Source organism: Nansenia antarctica (genome assembly GCF_963989245.1).
Source record: "Nansenia antarctica genome assembly, chromosome: 15".
NCBI classification, from domain to species: domain Eukaryota; kingdom Metazoa; phylum Chordata; class Actinopteri; order Argentiniformes; family Microstomatidae; genus Nansenia; species Nansenia antarctica.
In genome coordinates this window covers 2,356,913-2,384,564 of record NC_137685.1, presented here as the reverse complement: position 1 = coordinate 2,384,564, position 27,652 = coordinate 2,356,913, and the positions used below count along the sequence as shown (strand labels likewise).

General features: G+C 43.2%; 1 long non-coding RNA gene across 1 annotated transcript in view; it reads left to right on the top strand.

The window, feature by feature from the left end:
* Window positions 1-27,652, top strand: part of LOC308170779 — a 370,737-nt gene that overhangs the window by 114,641 nt on the left and 228,444 nt on the right. The window lies entirely within an intron of this gene.

Sequence of the window (27,652 nt, the reverse complement as noted above, 5' to 3'; positions counted from 1 at the left end):
CCGAGTCGATCAATGATTCCTACGATGAGCTATGGTAACTTTACCGCACCTACCCCCTACCGATGAATGCCTAATTTTTTGTGGTTTTCCGGAGGTATTGTGCGGTAGGTGCGGGAAAGTTACCATAGCTCAGCGTAGGAAGCTCTGATCGACTCGGGGTTGGTCTCTACTTGTTCAGGAGACCCAGGCGCATAAAGCTAACATGGCTCATGTCTCTATCACAAGCACAGCCCGAGCTATGCACGACTGACGCGAAGGGGAGCAGAATATGGCCGGGGACTTTTTGATGGGTAAAACATTTTACCTAATAGATATCACCATGAAACTTCCCCAGTTGATTACTTACATTGAGACAATAATTTTTTGTATTACAAGTTTTCAGAAATGTTCTGTTTAAATATGCAAATGATGTATTATCTACTTAAAATATGAGTTAATTTGCATATCTTTAAAGAACATTTGGACCACAGATTGGATAAAGACAGTAATTAATTACTATACATCCCTAGATTATTATTTGATGTGATAGACCTTGTTGGACCTTGTTGTTAGTAGTTTAATACCTTATCCCCTCTTAAAGTATGGACTGCTGTCATTTAAAATGTGTGTTAGCCTACGTTCTGTACGGGAGTGGACCCGAATGCAGGACACTGAGGCGGAGGCAGATGAACAGTTACATTTATTTAGCCCACAAGGCAGTGAAAGCTGTAGGTGTATGGAGTCCGGTGGTAGGTGTGGTCCAAAATTGGGAGATGTTTTCTGATTTCTGCCGCCCTCAACAAAGTTCTCCATAAGTCCAGGTTTTGGGGTGACACCAGGTTTGAGTTGGAGTCATCATCAGAGCAGTGGATGATGCTGTCCATCATCAGAGCAGTGGATGATGCTGTCCATGATCAGAGCAGTGGGTGATGCTGTCCATGATCAGAGCAGTGGGTGATGCTGTCCATGATCAGAGCAGTGGATGATGCTGTCCATGACAGAGCAGTGGATGATGCTGTCCATGATCAGAGCAGTGGATGATGCTGTCCATGACAGAGCAGTGGATGATGCTGTCCATGATCAGAGCAGTGGATGATGCTGTCCATCATCAGAGCAGTGGATGATGCTGTCCATGATCAGAGCAGTGGATGATGCTGTCCATGATCAGAGCAGTGGATGATGCTGTCCATCATCAGAGCAGTGGATGATGCTGTCCATGCCGCTTTCTTGGCAGGTTGCTGCTGCATTCACCTGAAGTTGGATCCATCATTAGACTTACACTTACTGCTGATGATGTGGGTCTCTGAAATAGAGGAATACATCTAGTTTGACATTAAATTACCAACCTTATTCTAAAGTAAAATATTGTCAGGGTGCAGTAATTGGGGCAGATCTCATTACAACTTAGAGGGGCTACAAACAAGGAATCTTCTGTAAATTTAATGTAAATTAAGTTACATTAATATTACTACAATATAAAACCCTGTCTCAAGCCTGGGTACACAACAGGCTACTTTGCTAGTTTAGCTAGCTAACTAAAGTGTTATTAACTATAAATAATAATAATGCATTTTATTTGTATTGCACTTTTCATTCAAAAGAATCTCAGAGTGCTACAGAGTAAAAAAAACTAAAACATAATAAGTTAAAAACATAGTAAAACAACTCAAAATAAATCACAAAAATGAACACAGTTCAACAGTCAAAGGCCTGTCTTAAAAGAGTCCAGGCTCTGTACTGCCCATAGCTGGCTAGGAAGGCTGTTCCACAGGCTCTGTACTGCCCTTAGCTGGCTAGGAAGGCTGTTGCACAGGCTCTGTACTGCCCTTAGCTGGCTAGGAAGGCTGTTCCACAGGCTCTGTACTGCCCTTAGCTGGCTAGGAAGGCTGTTCCACAGGCTCTGTACTGCCCTTAGCTGGCTAGGAAGGCTGTTCCACAGGCTCTGTACTGCCCTTAGCTGGCTAGGAAGGCTGTTCCACAGGCTCTGTACTGCCCTTAGCTGGCTAGGAAGGCTGTTGCACAGGCTCTGTACTGCCCTTAGCTGGCTAGGAAGGCTGTTCCACAGGCACGGCGGAGACGAACAGAAGGCTCGGTCCCCCATGGTGCGGAGCCTGGTATTGGGGACCTGGAGGAGCAAACTGTTTGAAGACCTGAGGGTGCGGGTGGAGGTTTGTGGAGTGATGAGTTCTTGTAGATAGGGAGGTGCGTGTCCGTTGATGCATTTGTGGGTGAGAAGAAGGACTTTGTAGTCAACCCTGAATGAGACAGGGAGCCAGTGTAGTGAGTGTAGAACAGGGGTTATGTGCTTGTATTTGTGGACTCTCATCAGGATCCTGGCAGCGCTGTTCTGGATGTATGGCAGCTTCTGTATGCTTTTGCCAGGAATCCCGATGAAGAGCGGATTGCAGTAGTCAAAGGCATGGACAAGTTCTCTGCATCTGACAGGGTTAGAGTGGGACGGAGTTTGGAAATATTTCTGAGATGATAGAAGGAGGTTTTGCACAGGTGTTTTATATGGTCACTGAAGGTCAGGTGAGAGTCAAACCTAACCCCCAGATTTGAAACTGAGGAGGAGAAGAGGATGACTTGACCCTCGAAGGTGAGCTGTGATATGGGCGAAGACTGAACCTGGTGTGGGGTGCCAACAAGACGAGCTTCGGATTTGTTACTGTTTAACTGAAGGAAGTTGTTGTTCATCCATGCCTTTATCTCCTCAAGACAGGTGGTGAGACATGACATGGCTGCAGAGGGGCTTGGGGTAGTTTTAATGTAGAGCTGTGTGTCATCAGCATAACAATGGAAAGACATCCCATATCTGGTGATGACACGACCGAGGGGGAGCATGTAGGTGATGAAGAGGATGGGGCCGAGAACCGACCCCTGTGGAACACCACAGGTAACAGGGAGAAGTCTGGACTTGCATCCTCCCAGTGAGACGTATTCAGTCCTGCCAGAGAGATAGGACTGAAACCACTTCAGTGCAGAGTCTGAGAGTCCAATGGTGGTGTGGAGGCGCTCTAGGAGGATAGTGTGATCCACCATGTCAAATGCTGCTGTCAGGTCCAGGAGGATGTCATTAGCAGTTCATTCGTCACCCTTAGCATAGCCGTTTCTGTACTGTGGGCTGAGCGAAAGCCTGACTGAAATCTTTCAAACAGGTTGTTGTGTTTGAGGTGATCCTGGAGTTGGGAAGCAACTTCCTTCACTAGCACCTTGGACAGGAAGGCAAGGTTGGTGTATGACTTGAGCAGAGCAGTGGGAATGGGGTCCAGGGCGCAAGTGCATGATTTCATTCCTCTAAGGATTTCCATAATGTGGCTCTGTTGAACCTCTGTGAAACATGGGAGAGATGGCAAACTCCCAGGCGAGGGGTTGGTAGCAGAGGGAGACAGAGAGGAAGAGCTGGGCATCAGAGAGCGAATGTTGTTGACCTTGGATCTGAAAAAGTCAATGAAGCTGTTACATCGCTGCTCTGTAGCCTCAGTAGTGGGAGATGGTTGTGGCTTCAGGAGATGATTTATGGTAGAAAAAACTAGCTAGCTAGTTATAATAATAATAATAACTTGCATTTATATAGCACCTTTCAGGGAACCCAAGGTCGCTTCGTTATCTAACCAGTAACCAGCTATACATTACCACTAACTCTAAACTAGCTTGCTAACTTACCTCAAAATATGGATCTGGCTGGGGCTAAGTTAATTTATTTGAGGAGGTAAACACACACTTTATTTGTTTTAAGCACTTTGTTTTAGATTTTTATTCTGGAAAACTATGTAAATTAACGCATATTTTAAGTAGATAATGTATCATTTGTATATTTAAACATACAAATTCAGAAAACAATAAATGTACCCATCCATGGGTTTGACCTTTCATCTGACTCCGCCTCAGTGTCCTGCATTCGGGTCCACAAGTCCCCTGCCATATTTTGCTCCCCTTCACGTCAGTCGCGCATAGCTCGGGCTGTGCTTGCGATAGAGACATGAGCCAGGTTAGCTTTATGCGCCTGGGTCTCCTGAACACGTAGAGACCAACCCCGAGTCGATCAGAGCTTCCTACGCTGAGCTATGGTAACTTTCCCGCACCTACCGCACAATACCTCCGGAAAACCGCAAAAATTAGGCATTCATCGGTAGGGGGTAGGTGCGGTAAAGTTACCATAGCTCATCGTAGGAATCATTGATCGACTCGGGGTTGGTCTCTACGTGTTTAGGAGACTCAGGCGCATAAAGAACATGAAAAGCCTCATGTCTCTATCAAAACCACACCACAGCTAGGCGCGAATCATACGAAGGGGAGCAAGATATGGCAGGGGACTTTTCTAGGCAAAACTCCGGTTTTGAAAAAAGCACTCCGTACCTTTACGAGGTGATAACTACTAATAAGCTGCCAATCCAAAAGGTCTATCATATCAAAACATAATCTAGGGATGTATAGGAATAAGAAAATCACATCTAGGATTTGCCCAGAATTTGGTAGTGAAAAATGGTTTGGCCCAAGGACTATTAGGGCAGTTCAGAGATATTGAGCATCAGAGTTTTTACATTCCGTTATGTTCTGTGAGATGGAACCTTTGTATTTTATGAATTACTAACTCAAAAATGTCAACATTTTTAAAATAACACCATAAACACAACATGTAAAAAACTAAATTTTGACAAAAATGTTGATAGAACCTTATAATTCTAACGTCACGACTTGCAAGACACTGCAACAAAGACTCAACTAAAAAGAGGACGAAACACAGCAATCTAAAGGTATGATGTGGAGGGTATTTGCTAGCCTTGGCCCCTGGAGAAAAGGCTTCTCTAGGATCACGCAGTGGCAGCGCCCAAGTGGGAAATAGTCTGATTTGCAAATTGGAACACAGTGGCTGCTATCATCCCATCCTATCCTATCCTTCCCTCTCTATTCTCACTCTCCAGCAAATGAACCTCCATCCAGAGGCACTCATGTGCAAATAGACCACGACAGCCCCTCTGCAAAAAGACATATTTCTCCATTAGATATACAGTAGCAACGCCTAATCTACCAAAAGTACTTGTTTCTCGTCGACCCATCTTTTGGGGGGGTCACAGTTTGTAGTATCCCAACGTGTCTAGATACAGAGTCTAGATACAGAGTCTAGATACAGTGTCTGAATAGATACATAGATACAGTGTCTAGATCTATCTACCTATCTATATGTTACGGTACATGTGGGAATACGGTACATGTGGGAAAACTAGGGTTAGGGTTAGGTGCTAGGGTTAGGGTTAGGGGTAGGGTTAGGTTTAAGGTTAGGGTTAGGGTTAGACATGCCAGCATGTACCAAGTCACCCTAGCACCTAACCCCACATGTACCGTATTCCCACATGTACCGTATTCCCACATTTACCGTAACATAATATACAGTGTCTAGATACAGTGTCTGAATAGAGAGATAGATAGATACAGTGTCTAGATACAGAGTCTGGATGGGAAGGTCTGGTTGTTAGGCAGCAGATGGGAGCAGCTTGGCTGGTTTTTTCCTTTCTCCTCACAGGGCACCATCCTGTAAAAGGTGCTAACGACGCGCCGGCTTAATGTGTCGGCGCTCCAGCTGAACGCGGGACTGCCGCTGGATGGAGAGCAGCAGAGTGAGAGTGTTTCACTTATCAGCGTGGGGTCCCAGATAAAGCACTTTCCCTGAGCCCAGAGGCGCTGTCTGTGGCCCATCACACCTGAGATGGCTTTTACCAAAATGGAAATAGCCCAGTTTTCACTCACCACACACAGGTAACCGCCAACACACCTCCAGGGTTACACGCACGCCAGCATGTGCTAGAATAATAACGCAGGGTCTATGGAGTTCGCTGGGAGTTTTATGAGGGAAACTATTTGTGGACACACACACACACATGCATACACACACACACACACACAGATGGAACGGATGATGGTTTTGCCGAGTGTTGCCATGACAACAGTAATGAAGAGAAAACCTGAAGCTTTGATGGTACTAATGGTTATCTGTGAAAAAGTCTGAGTGAAATGTGGGAAAAGAATAGATCCATCTGCAGGTTAAATCTAACCTCCGTGTGTAAAATAAGACATCCACTGTCTTTTAGATTCACTGAATCCACCTCTGGTTGTTTCCAGCTTAAGGTTTTGCTTCCTCTGTCTTTGAAAACTGGCCCTTGGTGGTTAAATTAACTGTCTTTGGTATTCCTGTATGTACACAGAGAGAGAGAGAAAGAGAGATGGAGGGAGAGAGAGAGAGAGAAAGAGAGATGGAGGGAGAGAGAGAGAGAGAGAGAGAGAGAAAGAGAGATGGAGGGAGAGAGAGAGGGGAGAGATGGAGGGAGAGAGAGAGAGAAAGAGAGATGGAGGGAGAGAGAGAGGGGAGAGATGGAGGGAGAGAGAGAGATGGAGGGAGAGAGAGAGAGAGAAAGAGAGATGGAGGGAGAGAGAGAGGGGAGAGATGGAGGGAGAGAGAGAGATGGAGGGAGAGAGAGAGAGAAAGAGAGATGGAGGGAGAGAGAGAGAGAAAGGGAAATGGAGGGAGAGAGAGAGAGAAAGGGAGATGGAGGGAGAGAGAGAGGGGAGAGATGGAGGGAGAGAGAGAGAGAGAAAGAGAGAGAAAATGTGACTTCTCCCCCTTTTTCCTCCAGTCTTAGTTTGCAGCGTGAGACCCCCGCTGTGTGATGTACCACCCATGTGTCTTAGCACACTCACATGTCAGTGGAACTACTGGAGTGTTAAAATACACGTCTATCATTCTGTCTGTGCTCGTGTGAACCAAACGCATGATTTCCTAGTGTCATTTTTCATTTCAATTATTATAATCATTCAGCTTTCAAACTCAAACTGAAGTGGTCCAATGTCAAGATTCCCTAAAAAAAAAAAGTTCTAGAGCTAAATTAGAATATTCTGTTTTAGCTTTCGCTTTTAATCTTAGATACTTTAAAGAACACACGAAAGGATGGTCTCCTACCTGATAAAAAATAAATAAATACACTTCACATTTCTTATTCCACTTAGTCCTTCTGATGTCTGCACATATCCATTCTGACAGCTGTCTCACAGGTTGATTTCTCCAACCTTGCCAAAAGAAATAAACTCATATTGCGGCGAGTGAATCTTCATGCAAATTAGCTCCTTTAATTCGGTCCTGAGTGTTAGCACAACAAACCTAATAACAATCAAACAAGATTGAAATTCAAGAGGACTGGGGATCTAATAATACAAACAGGCTGTTTGTATTATCGTTTGCTAATACAAACCCTGCCATTATCGCACTAGATCTGCCCTAATACCGATGTCTCATTATCTTTGGGCAATGCAGGAAATTTCAGGTCAGCCATTAACCAATGGGGTGTTAGCCTCTGTCATTGTCAGCGTCCAATTATCATCAGGCAGTGGGTAAGTGTGCATTCAGTAGAGCATGAGCTGATTCCCTGAGACATCTGTTGTGGGAACCTTTGACATAAATAACTACGGTAGGTACGTAAGAACTTTAAAAATAAATTAAAACAATAACAGTTGATAAAGCTTTGGTCATATTGAGGAAGTGTGTGTCTGTGTGTGTGTGTGTGTTCTCTGTGTTTCGATTGTATTAACACTTTACAATAATGATAATGAAACATACATTAATGCCATAGTAAACATACTTACTAAACAGACTTAAAGTTACAATATAAAACTTCTGGGGCAGCCTGTGGGGGAGTGGGGGAGCGGGGCGGCTGTGTCTCAAGAGGTAGAGCCGCCGTCTAATGATCGCAAGGTTGGCAGATCGGTGGTTCGAGCCCCAGCTGGCCACATGTCAAAGTGTCCTTGGGCAAGACACTGAACCCCACTGAAGCTCCCAGTGAGCGGGCCAGCGGCTTGCATGGCAGCTTGCCGCCATTGGTGTGAATGTGTGTGTGAACGGGTGAATGAGAGGCCGTTGTAAAGCGCTTTGGATAAAGGCGCTATATAAGTCAGTCCATTTACCCTAAATAGACAGACGTATTATCCATAAATTACCTGATTGCACTGACAGGGGTACATCTACCCACACCCATGATTAACTATGAATTCAAAAGGTCCCTAATGTACCTTTAATGCATTCACAGAGCCTTGTTCGTGCTTAATAAAGGTGCTAACAAATGGTTTATTGGAGTAGGTTTTCACTTTAAATGACAAGAATTGATGTAAGTAAGTAAATGTAGGAATGCTGACTCAAGTCCATACACTGACTGTTTTCCATACACTGACTGTTAACTACCACGTTCATTCATGTTAATTAATGTATCCTTATTGTTATACTTATAAGTGTTACCAGCAAAGTAGAAACATTTGACATTTATCCCAGAATCATTCTGATTAAATGAATTGCGCATGTTTCATACAGCACAGTATAGTAAACGTAATCATGGAATAACACGTATATTGACACGGCTATACACGGCTATGGAACTGGCAAGGCTCAATATATCATAACAAAGTCATACAAATAGTGTGACATTAGTTAGATTAGTTGTTAAGATGTTTACATGTCATGGCAATAAAAGTCTTCTGATTCTGATTCTGATTCTGATTCTGATTCTGATCTCTCTATATTTCCTCTACTCACACACGCATGCACTCATGCTCGAGCACACTCTGTGCACACACACACCCCCACACACACGCACACACATCCCTAATTTACATTTTACATGTTACATTTTTGGCGTTTAGCAGACGCCTTATTCCAAAGCGACTTACAATCAACACATTTGACTAAGCAAGTGAATCATCAATCCACCAGTCGTAGCAGGAAGAGTAATCCAGCTCAGGCCCGGGGCCATTGGCAGTCTCTGTGATAGAATTACCACACAGCTACCAAAACACACTAGCCTAAATTAAACTCAGTTCCATTCACCAGCCAGAGAACAGATGTGTTCACCTACTCAGTCCAAAATGTCTAGTTTATTATATAATTTGATCCACATCATTTGTCATGAATACACCCGTACCACGTGGGTCCATATATTGACAGATATCACAGGCTAAGCCTCTCTGTCCATGCGATGGTGACCGGTGGTTTCCGGTGGTTTCCACTAAAGAGCTTCTGGCACTGAAGGTGAATGCAGACGCCAGGCAGCCATTAGGCAGAGCATCTTGCTTGCGGTCAAAGAGAACTCATACTCCATTTGTAGCTGGGGCAGATGGCCACACCACCATGGAATCAGTGAGTTAGTGTCTGTGTGTGTGTGTGTGTGTGTGTGTGTACCCATGCATGTGTGTGTGTGCTCTTGTGTGTAAGTTGGGGGGGGACTGTTGTAGGGGTTGGCAGTGGTTCTTGAGGTAGCCAAGGGGGTCATTACTCATGTTTTAATGTCCATGGTTTCATTTTGAACACATTCCAGGAAGCCTAGAGAGAAAGTGTGTCGTTGATGCTGAGAAAAATGTCATGTCTTTTAAACGCTTTGTCTTTCCCTTTCACCGTAATGCCAGAACAATCTTAATCATCCATTATTAAAAATTTGCTAGGTTGTGTATATTCATTAACGGCCTTAACGATGGAATACACACTCTCCATCCCCCCTCCTCTCTCTCTCTCTCTCTCTCTCTCTCTCTCTCTCTCTCTCTCTCTCTCTCTCTCTCTCTCTCTCTCTCTCCACATACACACACACACTTCACACACTCACACACTCACACACACACACACACACACACACACCTCACACACACACACACACACTCACACACACACACACACACTCACACACACACACACACACACACACACACTTCACACACTCACACTTCACAGCCATACTTCATTCCCTCGATTTCAGCCACTAATCCATCTGTTTTTCGCCGCTCCCAGGAAACCATTAGCCGATATCATCAAAAAATTACACTCTGATTAAAAAGAGCATGTTCAGCCTCACCTAGAGTTACAGTCAAATTGGCCTGAGTGAACACAGCCGCCACGCTAGCGTACTCCAGTCCCCTCACCACATAACTGACTAGCAGTATCAATTTGCACCATCCGGCTAAAGGCCGCTCTTAATTCTATAATTTTAAGGTCAGATTCGGCCCCTAGGTATGTATCTCATCTCCATTAGCATCGATGGTTCTCATGCGCCTCCGTAATGAAAGTCACAAGGGGGCGCTGTGGCGCAGGAGGTAGAGGAGCCGCCGTCTAATGATCGCAAGGTTGGCAGATCGGCGGTTCGAGTCGAGCCCCGGCTGGCCACATGTCGAAGTGTCCTCGGGCAAGACACTGAACTCCCAAATTGCTCCCAGTGAGCGGGCCGGCCGGCGCCTTGCATGGTAGCTAGCCGCCATTGGTGTGTGAATGTGTGTGTGAACGGGCGAATGAGAGGCCGTTGTAAAGCGCTTTGGATAAAGGCGCTATATAAGTCAGTCCATTTACCATTCACAAAGATTGGATGACTAATAAGCTATTGTGCTCCGCTCCACGGCAAGCCTTAAGTCCCTGGAATGATTCACTTGTTTATTTTGGTCTGATGCTGCTGAGAGGATGATGATTTGTGAGTCCAGATGTGGCCCCAAGCCCCTGGTTGTGGTTGTCTCAACAGTCAACACTCATTTGAGGTCACTGGGCCAGGAGAGACCAGAGGGGGGTCCAGGGGTCCAGGGGGTCCAGTGCGGCGCACCAGTATTTCTTTTTTTATGGATGATGAACGGATCTTCTATAAATATTTCTGTGAACAATTCATCCATGAGTCATGTTTAAGTTACCGTGCATAATGTACAGTCCAAATACAATTAATGGTGCTTCTCCATAGTCCCAGACTTAGTCATATCCACCCTGAGGACAGCTCTCCCTACCGCTGAATCAGAGAAACCAGGATCAGCAGCCTAAGCCAAAAGGCTTTTGACCTTCCATGTCTAAATCATGATTATTCATTTTAGCGTAAATTACTCTGCCATATGTTTAGCTGAAACATCAGCACTTGAGTGTATAGGGTGCATTCTCGTATAGTAATAAAAACTAAACGTATTTTGGGGGAAGACATCCACACCCATTTCCAGTAACAATTATAATTCAACTCAGGGTTATGTGTTTGTGTGTTTACTAAATATATGATATATAGTGTATATACATCTCTTGATTGAGATTAGGGGGGACCAACGACAGAATAAAGTACAGCCGTCGGCATCAAGTGTGTGTGTTGGTGTGCATGTGCACGATAAAGTGAAAACAATGAATTGCACCTTTCCTCGTTTTTGGCCACCCATCTCCATACAGCAACTCGTGACGTTAGAATTATAAGGTTCTATCTCCATGTTTGTCAAAATTGAGTTTTTTACATAATCTGATCCATTAGGTGTTTATTAATGCCTGTGTGGTGTTGACATTTTTGAGTTAGTAATTAATAAAATACAAAGGTTCCATCTCACAAAACATAATGGAATGTAAAAACGTACGCACAATATCTCTGAACTGCCCTAAACAGAGATAGAACCTTATAATTCTAAGCTCACAAACTGTCATTTAACATCATTTCAGGATACAGTAAAAAAAAAAAAAAAGTATGAGAAAGAAAGAGCCTTTTGCAACACAAAAAAGACTCTTCGAAACAAAAGGAGAGAGTTAAAGAGGGACACACAGCCCATTCTCTCTCCACACCTGCTGTTGGAGTAAGTGAATGATCTCTCCATCTCTCCACCCCCGTGTAGGTCCCAGTCTCCTCCGCCATCCTTTATGTGATGATATGGATCTGGGAAGTGCGTAGGACACAATGCATCTGTGCTGGAGGGGGTTTCTGCAGGAGTCTGTGCGTCTCAGTAAACCCCATAAACAGATCAACATGAGTAGAGCTCTTTATGATAGCAAGGTAATGTTCTCTGTGGCTAATGTTTTGTGCGTTTCTCTTCACCCCCTTTTCACTCATAACGCTTTAGCGATAGAGTCACAATGTTTGTTTTTTTCTTCAGTTTCAAAAACTTTGGTGCTCATCGAAATATTATTCTGCTCATTTACATAGAACGGTAGTTTATTCTCCGTTGTGTGATTCATTCAGTACATACTCGTATTTCCAATAGGATTTGAACCTCAGTGTACTGAGGTTGTTTATTGAATTACACTGCTGTTTACAATATGTCTCGTTATGTTAATCTGAAACAGTGCAACCAGACATGTTAAGTGATTTTCTTTTTTGATTCAGCAGACATCGAGTTGTGTAATTATGTCATTCTCGCTCAGAATAAGAAGCTGAAGAAATTAAGAATTTGCTTATGAAGCTACAGTTTGTGGCCACAGTAAAAGCAAAACAAATATATATATATAACCATATCATACAAGCAGCAGTCAAAGTCTAGGAGACAATGAAGATACGTCTTAACACTAGAAGAGCCGTGAGGGGTAAAAAAAAAATATCTTTGCACTCGATCAAATTTCAGGACCCTCCTTTCATGACTGTATGGGCCCTATTATGCACTTCATAAGTCTTAAGCAATAAGACGAGGCGGTAGATCTAAACTTAAGACGTGGAGGCGTGGTCAAGGCCACTTTGCTATTATGCGTGCGGTAGTGGGCGCCTAAAACCCGGCGCTAAGCAAAGAAATTAGTCATGGGTGTGTTTTGGGCGTCTTCTCAATCAACCCAATCAGCGTGCCAGGTGCCATTCCCTTTAAGAACCGGCTGCGTTAAGTCATTAGCGCTATGCTATTATGGAAGTCCTAAGAAGGAGGTCAGCGCGCTTCTCTGCCTCTCCCTTCTGAAATAAAGCATTTATACTGTGACCGTAATTTACGTCTTGCCGTGGAGCCACGTGCGTGTTCATGTGTGCCCACATGCATGCGCAAACCGCGGAGGCGCGCTCGTGTTTCAAAACGTGCATGAAGTCTAAACTTAAGAACTTTTCAAACCACTTCTTAGCGCTAGGAGCAAAGTCAGATCGCATAATAGCAGGGGCGCCTAGTGCACTTCATTAACATATGAACACTCCCACAATGAGTAATATATGCACGGGAGTATTACGTCTTATGTGTGGGCGCCTATCGACACCTGCATAATAGCAGTAGCGCGTATGAAGCGCATAATAAGGGTGGCGGTAGGTCTTAACCTGGCGGTACGTCTTAATTAAGACTTAAGACGGCAAGTTAAGAAGTGCATAATAGGGCCCCAAATGTGCGTTCTACCACCCAGTATCCTTACATTTCCAAAATCACAGCAGGATAAGATAGTATGAAGCAGTGGCGGCTGGTGGCCAAAAATTTGGGTGGGGCACAGCAGTGTGGCGGGGGGGTCCTCTCTCCGAATTTTTTTTCGCGTGCACGATTTTTTTCCGCGTGCACGCGCATAAAACACGCACTGGCATTACAACCATTGTATAATTTCAACTTTCACCCTTAAAATGACCTTGTGGGCCATGGAGAAGTTACCCTGTCAACTACAGACACTGAGGTGGAAGAGTGACCGGTCTATGGACGTCGGTATGGTCCAATACCCAGTGTCAGACAAGGAGGAAGTCTAGTCAACAAGGCTAGTACAGGCCTCACAGCTACACTCAGGTTAATAAAGGTAGCAGATGAATATGTGTACTATGTGTCTGTGTGACATGGCTACATCAATGAGCAGAGATGAATGCTGCAGTCAGTAGTACAGTAACTATCTATTTCATAGACACATGATGGAGGATGATGGAGAGTGATGGTGGTCAACACATCACAGCAGGTCAACACATTCAATGATGTATCACAACCAGACCATGTCAGAAACACAACCAGACCATGTCAGAAACACAACCAGACCATGTCTGTATCACAACCAGACCATGTCTGTAACACAACCAGACCATGTCAGAAACACAACCAGACCATGTCAGAAACACAACAATGCATCAGCTGAGTTAAAGAAAACCAACTCTTACCTTTGATGACAGAACATGAGCCGTGTTTACCCGTACCGCCGCCTTGCCCCGCGCATATTGCTATGAATAGTTCGAAGATAGGTGCTTGCACGTTAGGTGCAAGGCTGCTTGGTTAACCCATTAGCAGGAACATTATTAGTTGCACAAAATAGGCTGATTTAATTGACCATGAACATCAGAGACAGACATTACGAATGTTCATTTAAAATACTCCGGAAGCCCGAAGTCCGGAAAACCGGAAGTCGGGAGTCCTCAGCATAATGCATTGTCTGCAATACAACCGGAGATTTCTTGGCCAGGGCGCACAAATGTGCGTCCTGGCCAAGAAATAGAGACAGCCAATTGGAGCGCTGCTACAGCTCACGTGTAAACGAAAAGTATTCGTCCTGGCATAGACTTGCATTGACACGGCGCCCCGCGTTCTCTCCCTATGTATTTTAACAGTGAGTTTTACACACACACACACACACACACACACACAGAGATAAAAATGTTTATTGTAATGAATGCTGATAGGCGCCGACAGAATATCAGCCGCATTTTGTGAATAAACAATGTTTATTTAAAAAAAAAACTTTTACAAATCGCAACGAGGAAGTGAAGGTGGGGGCGGCGCCCCAGCGCCCTCTATCGGCCAGCCGCCACTGGTATGAAGATATTTTGCAGTTTTTCTGTGTATATGAGGCAGGCTAAAAAAAGATGCGCCCTCTAGTGACCTCTGTGTGTAAATAGCAGATTTACATTCTAAAAAGGGGGTCTATTTGACCCCCAAGGCGGCTCTACTCGTAGGTAAAATAGGCACGGCTGTTGTAGTGTTAAGGCCTGCTTCAAAAAAGCCCCAACAGTCCTTAGATTGTCAGGAAGAGAGGTCCAAAGGGTGGCGCGTGGAAAGGAAAGGCACAGTCCACCATTGTGCTTAGTTGGTTCTATGATAGTAATAATATCATATTATTACTTATTATTTCTGTGTTGTTATAATGTCAGATTGACTGTTATATAGATACTATAACATATACTACTTCTTACTCCCAAGCACATGGCAGTGGGGGCAATACAAGTGTCTCATTGACAGACACTACTCTCCCCAAATGACATTACACACTGGGAATCGCCTCTGACACATATACTGATGACATTATTAGAATGTCTCCCCTGAGGACATTACCGCTGTCTCCAAATCTTTATTTATCTTTTCCCCTTTAGGTGTGTAGTCTATAGCAGAGAGTAGAGCAGACAGGTTCGTGGGATTTGATTTTCACTTCTGTAATTCCATGTAATTGTGTGATATTTCACTACCTTCACTATAGGCCCTTGTAACGTTCCACCCACAAAACAGATACGAAAGGAAAAAGGCAAAGCCATAACAGGCCAGAGATCTCATGCACTGTCTGGGCTGTTGAGTTTAATTACCTGTGTACCTACAGTATGTTAATGCAGAAATACTCGTGTTCAAAGAACACCTCATGATGTGATAAAGGGTATTTAACACTTAGGGTTAGGGTTTGTGAGTAAAATAAATGTTTATATCTTTGCACTCGATCAAATTTCAGGACCCTCCTTTCATGACTGTTCCTAGATATGTGCGTTCTACCACCCAGTATCCTTACATTTTCAAAATCACATCAGGATAAGCTAATATAAAGCTATTTTGCTGTTTTTCTGTGTAGGAGGCAGGCGAATTTACAAGCGGCCAACTAGTGGTCGTTGTGTGTAAGTAGCAGATTTACATTCTAAAGAGGGGGTCATTTGATCCCCGAGGCGGCTCTTTTAGTAAGGCACAGCTGTTCTAGTGTTAACATGCATCTCAATGACACACTTTCCTCCCAACACAGGGGCCACATTGGAACAACAGCTATGTTATTAAATGAAGCCCTACTAGCGCCACGCTGACCCGGATCAAATGAACCAATCAGAGACGACCAGGACTTCTCACCTGCGGCCAGGAGGGATGTGACGGCGATTGACATCGGACAGTTTTTATGGGACTTTGCAGCTCCTCGTCATGCTGTTCTAAACCAACCATAAAACCTGTAACCATGGACAACTGCTCAACCCCTGTGTGTGTGTGTGTGTGTGTGTGTGTGTGCGTGTGTGTGCGTGTGTGTGTGTGTGTGTGTGTGTGTGTGTGTGAGTGTGTGTGTGTGTGTGTGTGTGTGTGTGTGTGTGTGTGTGTGTGTGCATTTCCATGTTTGAATCCACTGTCTATATGAAGTCACTAATATAATCAACATACATGTGTTCCTAGATATGGAAAATGCATTCATTTTCTTGGAACACAGAATCTAAGTGTAACCATATCTCATATATTTGTTTCAAAATGTCCATGTATTGACCCAAGCATCCTCTTCTGTGAAAATAAATAAATACATCTTTATGTCTCAGTGTTTTGCAGCTTAAGTCATTATTATTGGCTTAAGACTTGCACCGGAGGTTCTGAACCATAATGACAATTGATACTCAAAAAATCCTTAATCCTGTTCAATAATGAAGTTTAATGGTCTGTTGCATGTGGTTAGAAATTACATTTGAATGAGATGGTTTGATTAACAGTTTTTTGTCTGGCTAGTTTTGAGAAACAAAGAAATACCAGAGAAGTTCCTTCCAGTTCTATCGATCTTTATTCAAGTAGTTGTCAAATATCCCATAAACTATACATTATGCACTACACCTGTCAGTTCTGGGAATACTGGACCACTGTATGCTCTTGCTACGAGTGTGTGTGTGTGTGTGTGTGTGTGTGTGTGTGTGTGTGTGTGTGTGTGTGTGTGTGTGTGTTTGAGTGTCTGTGTATGTGTATGTGAGTGTGTGTGGGGGGGGTGGGGGCGTGTGGACATGGGTGTGTGTGTGCTCGCCTCTATGTGTACAGTGTGTGTGCCTGCCGGTGTTTGAGAAAGAGAGAGCAAGGTTCATTATCGCTAATGGGACATTACATAAAAGCCAGAGGGAAATCTCCTGGGCCCCAGGGTCTTCAGCACCAACCAGGGCAATTAAAACTGCCGATCACACCATAAAAGCTTCTCTAACGTGCACTGAATATTTACCCTCACCCCAGCCTGATGAAGACCATCACCTAGCGCTCAATGTCTTTGACAGAGCGGCAGGCGACCTCTCCTTCTTCATTTGTTAACACTACAACAGCCGTGCCTATTTTACCTACTGGTAGAGCCGCCTTGGGGGTCAAATAGACCCCCTTTTTAGAATGTAAAATCTGCTATTTACACACAGAGATCACTAGAGGGCGCTTCTTTTTTTAGCCTGCCTCCTACACAGAAAAACTGCAAAATAGCTTTATGCTATGTTATCCTGAAGTGATTTTGAAAATGTAAGGATACTGGGTGGTAGAACGCACATATCTAGTAAAAGTCATGAAAGAAGGGTCCTGAAATTTGATCGAGTGCAAAGATAGAATTTCTTTTTTTACTCACAGGGGTCACCTCAGGGGACCCCTCACGGCTCTTCTAGTGTTAAATCACTAAATCAGTCAAAACCTCAGAAAGGCTTCGAAAACCACCCACGCATGATGTGTTGGTGGTCTGTGTTCTGTGCGTTTAATGAATGTAATGTCAGTTTTGTTGTGTTTTATTATGCAGAGCAAGTTACTCCATAGGCACAAAGACAAGCAAGCAAAAAATAAGCTGTTTATTTGAACACAACGCCTTTTCCCTAACCTCAATTTGTATTATCAGGAGGTCAGAGACTCTAATGAGTTGTTGTCTGCTGCGTTCCAATCAACCAAGTATTCCTCCCCGCAGCTTGACTGTAATTATTATATTACAGGGGGAGTTGTATGTCGGGTGTGTTTGGGTGGTTCTAGAACATGATTACAGTATCTCACATTATTGACTGATTATTAGGTGTTTTACGGTACAAAGACCAGACAGAGGATTTGAAAATAAAATACATGGGTACAGTTCCATTATCTGCATCAGCTTTGAGGGTACCTAACTTTTTCAGTGCTTGTATATGTTACGGTACATGTGGGAATACGGTACATGTGGGAAAGCTAGGGTTAGGGTTAGGATTAGGGTTAGGGTTAGGGTTAGGGTTAGACATGCCAGCATGTACCAAGTCGACGTAGCACCTAACCCTAACCCTAGTTTTCCCACATGTACCGTAACACATAGTACATACATGTGGGTCTCTGATGGGCCTAGTAACACACAAACTGTGAAATAAAACAAAGTCAGTTTGTAGTGAGCTGCCTATATGTGACCCATTCTAATGCTGGTGACATGGTCCTCATGTCGGGATCCAATGTAATGATGGGACTTTTCTTTCGAAAAATTTGACTACATTTCCGCGTTGTTGAAAATCAATGACACACTCGCTAGTCAACTAACACAGCTTATTTTGTGAGCCTGCTAACAATGTAAAGTAGTGTTATAGTTATAGTGTGCGTGTGTGAGTGTGTACTACGCTAGCCAAACAAATGTTCGCTTGTTAGCTAGCTAGCTTTGTAATACAATTATACAAATACAATACAAATGAAATACAATTATTACTTACAATTTTGAAAAGGTGCCAATCATTTTGTCCAGTCCATTATTGGAGTTCTGTGTGGAATCATATCAGATTTGGCCTTTTTTCTCAGCTTTTTTGTGTTGTTCCAATGCAAACTAAAGAAATAAACATGTGAATACCAAAGCATTTGTAATTGCAAACATTTTCTGGGAGAAGTGGTGCATTATCTGACAGAAGTTCAATAAGTTCAATATTTTTGGCCATGACTGTATATTAACTTGTTGAAAAAGAGTACAACATGGGACCTTTATAAGTATAAGTTACCATCATATATAACAGCTTGCCCATCTTGGCTAACGATGTTGTGGGGATCTCGACAGCTCTCCTACAATATGCCTTCACCACGCTCTCCCCCTAAATCTGCGACCACTGCCAGAGAAATTAATGTGTATTGTTTTCCCTTTTGTCAGGTTAATTTATGCTGTGGCGCGATACTCATTAAAATCTTTGGGTGTAATTAAGGAAGTCGGCGTAAATCTATTTGTGAAGGGATGTTGATAGGAGGACTCAGTGATCATTCTTGGGTTTATCTTACACTGCAATAGCGTGATTGTGAGACTATTTGCATTTCCGTCCGCTATGGAGGAGAAGTCAAATGAAGGCGGCTTTTGTAGCTTTGCTTTTGCTTTGGTACTTATTATATTAGCTCTTCAATGTGAACTTGAGAAATAGATTTATCTAACTTTATCAAATGCCTACTGAGTCAATGAGAAATTACTGTGAGAATTATTATCAAAAGATAATAGTAGTAGTTGACTTTCTGGGAAAGTTTTAGGTTGTAAGCAGTATACTGTGAATGCATTTGCTAACCACTGTATGCTCTTGCTACGAGTGTGTGTGTGTGTGTGTGTGTGTGTGCGCGTGTGTGTGTGTGTGTGTGTGTGTGTGTGTGTGTGTGTGTGTGTGTGTGTGTGTGTGTGTGTGTGTGCGTGCGTGCGTGCGTGCGTGCGTGCGTGCGTGCGTGCGTGCGTGCGTGCGTGCGTGTGTGTGTGTGTGTGTGTGTGTGTGTGTGTGTCTGTCTGTGTATGTGAGTTTTAGGTTTAGTTTAAGTGACAACCTAACAACTTCGGGAATCAGGATATTGACATGTTGTTTTTTTATTGTATAGTATATTGTTTCTGTATAGCTGATTTTTTTGGGGTAAAATGTAACAATGAATATTTGAAGGGCAAGGACCTCAAAAGGTCAGATTCAAATGTTTTTTCTGACTATCTGCCCCCCCCCCCCACACTCTCTGCCCCTCCCCCCTCTCTCCCCCTAAGGTAATTAAAGCCCCGTGTGAACTGAACAGTAACAGAAGTGTCTGCGCTCCTTTGATGAATTGCATCCATCTGATTTACGATTCGATGGTGCAACAATCCTCACGGATCCGAAAGAACACACAAAGAATCCTCTGCATTTCCTCGGCCCTCCTCTCATCCCAAACCATCGCTGCAGAAAAAACAAAAAAAACACTGTTTCTTCTCTCCATCTCTCCAGCCCCCTTGAACTATTCCTGTCCTTTTTTATGTCAGCCTTTTGAGTTTGTATCCCTCGGCGAGCTGCCATAAATAACCCCCACACAGAGATACTTCACAAGATTACAAGGCTGAGAGATGTGAGCCTCCACAAGCCTCTCATTCCGACACGCCAAATAAAAAAGACAGCTGTCCCTAATGACGGTTTTACCACCCTAATCAAGCACTCATAAATGCCTCCTGAAACATGGCCCCAGAGCTGCCATATCGCATCGGTTCAGGCCCTGTATCTATCTATTTGTTTGCTCCATGCATGTTTCTCTGACCTGTATTAAAGGCTGTCTCAATTATTTTTACTTACCCACGTTTGACCACTTTGAAGCTGAGGCTCGTAGTGAAAGATTTATTCAAGGGTAGGAAGATGTGCTGTGGTTCTCTCTCAAAAGACAAAAAGTTATGTAAGCGTATCGAAATTGATGTATGTTTTCTGATTCCGCCATTTACTACACAGCCCAGCTCCAGAATCAGAATCAGAATAGTTTTTATTACATCGATGTACGGATACAAAGAGTAACATTTTGGGGTCCATTAGGTTCATTAGGCGTTGGCATTGCAGCAGAGATACAAAATCAATAGAATAAGCAGGATATAAACAACAACATCAATAAAAGAATAAGCAGGATATAAACAACAGTCTCCAATCAACAACAGCGTCAATAATACAATAGGTGATAGCAGCAGAATGCAAATCAGCATATCAACATTCTTAATGTAAACAACATTAAGAGTACAGAGAGTTCAGGTTTAAAAAAATCCTGTGCAGGTTGCTGTGAGATGTGACACACTGTCATACGGTGTGACAATATGGTGCAAAAATGGAGCAGTATAGAGTTCAAGTAAGTAGTGACCACGGTACTCATAATACCATATTATAAGTAGTCATAATATGTACTGTTGATGCAGTGGGGGATTGTCTTTTGCCAGTGTGTTTCCATAGGAGCCTGATTGTTTGTGGGAAATAGGCTAGCTGTTCGACATCCTCTGGATATTTGCCCCGAGGCTACGGTAGTTGGTCGAACAATTTCCAATTTGGGTGGCTGCGGTCCTTGATAATCCTTAGGGCCTTGCTGACACACCGATCACTGTAGATGTCCTGGATGGAGGGTAACACACAGCCACTGATTTCCAGTTGTCCCGCTCCCGCACTACCCTCTGCAGCGGTTTTGGGGCAGTGCAGTTCCTGTACCAGGCAGTGATGCAGCCTGTCAGGATGCTCTCTGTTGTGCCAGTATTTTGGGCGTACGCCCACGCCGAACTTGTTCAGCCGCCTGAGATGAAAGAGTGGGCTCATCCCAGGTGAGGTCTTTGGTGATGTGAACCCTCAGGCAATTGATGCTGTTAAGCCTCCCTCAGACCCATTGCAGACCCATTGCAGACCCATTGATGGTGATGGGGTCTTGTGCCTGCTTCTTTTTCCGTAAGTCAACCACCACGTTCTTTGGTCTTGTCGGCGTCGAGAGCGAGGTTATTGGCCTGGCTGTACTGGGCGAGACGGTCAACCTCAATTGGGCAGACCAATTGTGTCGTCGTCTGCGAACTTTATTACCATGTTGGAGCTGTGAGTGGCCACGCATTCATGGGTGTACAGGGAGTAGAGGAGAGGGCTCAGAACACAGCCTTGGGGGGCACAGAGGTCTTAGAGCCCATTCACCTGTTAATACCAATCAATCATTGCTTCAATGCCACAGCTTATTTGAGTGTCTGCTAATGGCTACTTCCAGCATGATAATGCACCATGTCACAAAGCAAAAGCCCATTCTCACCACCTGTTTCCTGTCCGTCAGGAAGTCTAGGATCCCGTTGCCTAGGCTGCGGTTGATGCCTAGGTCCTTGAGCTTGCTGTAGAGTATGGAGGGGATTATTGTGTTGAATGCCGCATTCCTCACATAAGTGTTCCTCTTATCAAGGTGTGTGAGGGCTGTGTAAAGTGCTGTGGCAATGGAGTCATCTGTCGATCTATGGCCTTCTCAATAAACCCCATTGTACTGCTTGTGATCTTGTTGACATCATGTGTTGCTGACCATGTGCATCCCTTCATGGCCACAATGTACCCATCTTCTAATGGCTACTTCCAGCATGAGAACGCACCATGTCACAAAGCAAAAGTCGTCTCAAACTGCTTTCATGAACATGACAATGAGTTCAGTGGTGTTCCCAGTCACCAGATCTGAATCCAATAGAAAACCTTTGGGATGTGGTAGAACGGGAGATGCACAGCTTGAAAGTGCATCTGAAAAATCTTTGCATGTCATCATGGAGCAGAATCGCAAAGGAATGTTTCCAACATCTTGCGGAATCAATGCCATGAAGAATTGAGGCTGTTTTGAGAGCAAAGGGAAGCCCTACACAGTATTAGTATAGTGTTCCTAATAAAGTGTTTGGTGAGTGTAGACAGGCACAGGGATGGCGCTACCCATGTGGTACGAGGTGAAAGCACACTCATCTCAACTGATGTAGAAAATAGATGTTATGTGTCTTGTTTGGAATAAGATGTACTGCATTTTTCTCGACACAGTGTGTCAGCAGGGCATCTCTGGAGGTAGAGCAATATTGTATTATTGGCATTTGGCAGGCTGTCTCTGTGTGTTAGAATGAGAATTGTTAGAACTGCCACTTGAGTCAGTAAAAACCATTTTAATCTTCAAGTATTGTTTTTGTTGTTTTTACTGACTCAGCTTTTGTTTCGCTTTTTATTCATCCATCTATTCTCTCCATGGAAAGGAATGTCTTAGAGTAATGTGAAAAGCGCTATAAATGGTAAATGGACTGCACTTATATAGCGCCTTTTTTGCTGCTCCAAAACGCTTAACAACGGCCTCTCATTCACCCACTCACACACACATTCACACACCAATGGCGGCAAAACAAATGCGTCAGTACTCACAGAAGACTTGACCAACCCCTATAACCGAAAAAGGGGATATTATTATATTATATTTAAGGCTCATTATTAATTAATAACCAGCTGCTAAATTAAATTATATCATAATTAAGTTCAGGGAGACCCTCTCAGAACACATAAGATTAATTAAAAAATAAGGTACTCTATTGATACACATTTGCTGGACTGTGCCTAATTTTAACTGGTGAATATAATTATTCAGATGTGAAATGTGTATTAGTCTGCTTAGGACGGATGAAAACCACTGAACCGTAAAATCATTCATCTCTTACTTTTTCCATTTTGAGATGTTTTATGTGCCCTGCCCCAATGCCTTAGCTCGGTCCTTTCTACGACAAGATCAGATTAGTCTTTTGAAATACAACATTCTCAGACACAATACAATCCGTTCGATGATGGAAGCTTTAGGGTTCTGTCATTCTCAGCTCAAACTCATTATGAGGCTTAATTAGATATTTTTCAGAACCGATTCACTCATACAGTCCTTTTTTTCTCCATCCAAATCTATGTGTGTAACAAAGGAAAATCTCAGAAAATAAAAAAATCCAAAGCCCATGAGGAATTCATAACCTTGCAGTTATAGTACATGCACCGATAACATGTGAAGCTTTCAATCTTGCTGCCCGTACCTTTTTTGTTAAGTTTAAATACAGTCCAAGCCATTCCTGGATCATTCTTCTGGGGAAAAAATCCAAGGAATGTCTTGTAAAAAATATTCATTTATTTGTAGTTAAGATACAATCCATCCTATTGAGTGAGATGCTCATCTCTCTTGTTGTAACTGCCACACATGTTGTTGGTGGACATGTTGTTTGGTGTACATGTGCTTGTGTGGGAGTCTTCACCACTGGATCATCATCACGGTCTGATCGTTGCATTACTACTGGACTACTGGCCATCCATCTTTGGTTTCTCTTGGACTCTAGCATTCTGCCACCCTGTCTCTCCTAGTTCACACGGCTAGCGATTTCATCCCAAGAAGATTGTCGAGTCTATTCCTTCTGGGTGGCACAATCTTGCAGTAAGTTAGCTGCTAACATGACATTCTTCGCTACTGAAGTCACCACGAAACAGTTGGTGCCCAACTGTCAAATCCTCCTTTCTTCAGATCTCGCCCAGTTGCATTTAGAATGTGACAGCAGCTGGTGAAAGGGGTAACAAGTCGGGAACCGTGAAGTCGCGGAAATTAGAATAATCCTAAACAGTTTTAGGATCACTAAATATTTATAATTTGTCAACAAACTCGGCTTGTTTTCGATTCACAGTAACGTCTGCCGTCTTGCTTTCTACTCGGTGAGTGTTGGTGATACATATCTTGTTTACGTTTTAGGACTGTTCAAAAGCAAGGACTGTGTGATCATCTAGTTATATACTGTATGTAGTTATGTGTTTTCAGCATGTTCATGTTCTATCTATGTTGCAGGGCTCTCAAGTCTCACGCATTGGGCGTGAGACACACGCATTTCAACCCGTTCACACGCTCACACGCCGCGTGTGTCTCACGCCCAATGCGTGAGACTTGAGAGCCCTGATGTTGTGATGTGCTAAACATGCAGATGTTAGATATGTTACATAACAATGTTTTTTGTTGTTAATTGCTAGCTTGCTAGATATAGCACCATGGAGCAGTCTGTTTTGGTTCAGGATGATTTTCTCCTCTATTTGGTTTGAGGTGTATCAACATTCACATAAGCATATCTCCTTTAACTATTTTCAGATTTTGAATGCATGACACATCATTTGAAGGCTTACAATTTGCACTTTCTTTCATAATCTGTAAAAAAAAACTTCAAAATGCCCTTGCCGACTTGGGGAACAAAACACCATGTCCTGTCACAAACGACTGACTCATTGATTAATTCAGTCTGTCTGCCGGTCTGCACTGTGTTCTGTTTTGGTCGACTTGAAAAGGTATTTCTGCTTCTCCCTGGGTTAGACAGATGTATCCATGTCTTCAGGACCCGTGCTCTTTGACACTGGTATTTGCGCTAGACAAGAATGTCCTATTTACTCTCTCTCTCTCTCTCTCTCTCTCTCTCTCTCTCTCTCTCTCTGTCTCTCTGTCTCTCTCTCTCTCTCTCTTTCTCTCTCTCTCCCTCTCTCTCTCTGTCTCTCTGTCTCTCTCTCTCTCTCTCTCTCTCAGGCCCAAAGTCACCTCTGTCACATCCTCTGGGTGACGTCCTGGTGGGTGTTGAGTGAGTCCCAACGTGTCCCTCCAGTCCAGCAGTCTAACCAGCTGTTCCAATCAGCTCGATTAGCCAGTGGAGGGATCTCAGGGGCACTGAGGGGGACAGGGCACCTCTACCGCCCCTTTACAACTACTGATGTCAAAGCTATATTCTCCATCACGTCTATATCTGTCCCCAACCAACGTACCAACACTCCTTCCTTCTGATTTGTCGATCCTCCTCTCCCTTCCTCATCTAAACTCCTCCCACCTGATCTTAACGTCCCTAATTTGCTCTAGCTCCTCTAGTCTTCTCTGTTTCACCCATCATTAACTTCAACAAAAAATGTGATTTAACTATTAACTTTTGGTTAAAGGTCAATACGATTATTGTCGTTGTCAGCAAAAAAACAACATTCAGATCCTGAATTCATATACCATTGAAACAACAGATGTGTTCTGTTCAGAGCTGAGACATAACCACTTAGAATCAACAATACAGTTCTAACTTTAGTTGAGAGAATCACTGTCACATTTCATTTCCTCACTAACCTGAACCACATAAATAGCCGCGCCATGTTTTTATCACTGAAACACATAGTGACTGGCTACAGTACATTATACCAATACTACAGTAGATTACATTACAGTATATTATTACAACACTATGGTAATTACATTTAGATCTCCTGTGTGAATCTCTCATCTTGTCTTTGTTTTTTTTTACGTAGGAGTTCCTAAAGGAAATCAATTGGTGTTATGCTTTGTAAATGTATGTTTCTAACTACGGTATATTGAATCAGGCCCCTGACAGATGTTATGCCAGTCATTTCCAGTCTTCTGTCCCTAAGAATCATCTCTCTCTCTCTCTCTCTCTCTCTCTCTCTCTCTCTCTCTCTCTCTCTCTCTCTCTCTCTCTCTCTCTCTGCTGCGTCTAAAGCTCCCATGGGGTCTGCGTACTGTAGAACAGTAGCCCCTTGATGTCAGTAATCTAGGTCTAACATTAATGAACAACAGGCATGTAAACATGCAATGTAAAGTGTTGTTCTGTTTCATTCAATTAACTATAAACTAACATTGTATGTACATACATGACTAGAATCTGAAAAAACATTATTAGACATCGATTCTCTCTTTCTGCCGGTTAGCATATTTCTGCAGGTTAGCATATTACTGCAGGTTAGCATATTACTGGAGTATTTTCAAACTGTAGCCTACCATTTGTCCAACCAATCCCAACATTGTTGTTGGCTCCACATTGTTAATGTTATATAGCAAAAACAAATATACAGATGATAACATCATTCTCCAAAATGTAAAAATTCCTAGGCTTTTAATTTATTTGAATCTGAATCAGTGTAGTCTCCATTTGAACTTTTGCAACAAAGAGACACAATGGCATGAAAAAAAAGGGGAATATTTTCCTTCACCTCATTGACTCGAGGCTCTCCAACCAAAATGCCACATTATTGACCCTGGGGGGCTACGGTGGGATCAGACACCTCTGCAACAGAGGGGGGGGGGGAAACAAAACGTGGCTCTTTCTGGCCGTCAAAGTAGTTCAAAATGGAGCTTCACATTTTTTAAACGCATTTCAATTCCGTAACCTTTCGTTGGAGTGGCCACAGATTGGATCTGCTCCTGGAAGAGATTGCCTCCTGAATCGGAAATGTGTGCCGGTGTCAAGAGCACAGGGCTGCTCTCGTGGAGACCCCCGCCCCCCCCCCCCCCAAGGTCAACATTGTTGACACTAAGCTCTCCAGTCTGGCCCGGGATAAGAGCAATGAGTTAAAATGTGTAAAGTGTTTGTCAGAATCCCCCCCCCCAAAAAAACTAGACATAGGTCAGGTTGAGAGCTTTGTCTCTGTCAAGTGTACTACTGTCTGTGTGTTCGATCAAACTGCAGCTTCAGTCATTATGAAATGACATAGACATCGTTGCCTGAATATGGATGTTTGTTTCATGTCATGTCTTGGAACTGAAGTATCTATGAGTCTGCTACATACTGATTCTTAACATTCTGTTCTTAATAACTTCTTGGTATGTAGTATATACCGTTTAGTTTGTACTGTCATACCACTTAATTGTTTTCTGTTGTTGGCCAGGCGGCTTTTGTGCAAATAAATTGGCTTTCTCCAGTTATTCTCCAAGCTGTTGTTTGTCTGTATCTCTCCCAAGTTGTTCAACAAGGGCCTCATCATACTCTACTTGGAGCATCATATTTTTGGGGGGTTACTTTGAAATGTGATAGTTACAATAGTATTACCAATGAGTTTATTTTAACTCAGGTGGCGTGGTATTAATTTTCATCAATATCGTGGGACAAGATCGAAGGCAGTGGTGTAGTCTAGTGTTTTCTAGAGGGTATATTGTGATTTTTCTCTCCCAGCCTCATTGTTCATTTCGGAACACCATAAAAATAAATCTGCGCTCCCTGTCTAACGTTATATATATATATATAGCATTTCATGTTATAAGGCTGATCTGTGCATGATAGTGCTGCATTTTGACATTTCATGTTGCATCTCCCCCCATTGATGGTATATGACGCTATAGTCAGTCCCAATGGTCCAAAAGTCAAGTACTTCGTAACACAGACGGGGTGAATTTTATGAATGAAAGTGAAAGTTCTGTCACAAAACGCTGTTACGTATCCTCACACATTTTTAAGTGGGTATATGGAAATCCTTGGCCTTTCCTAGTGGGTATACGGCGTAGTCCTGCGTATCAC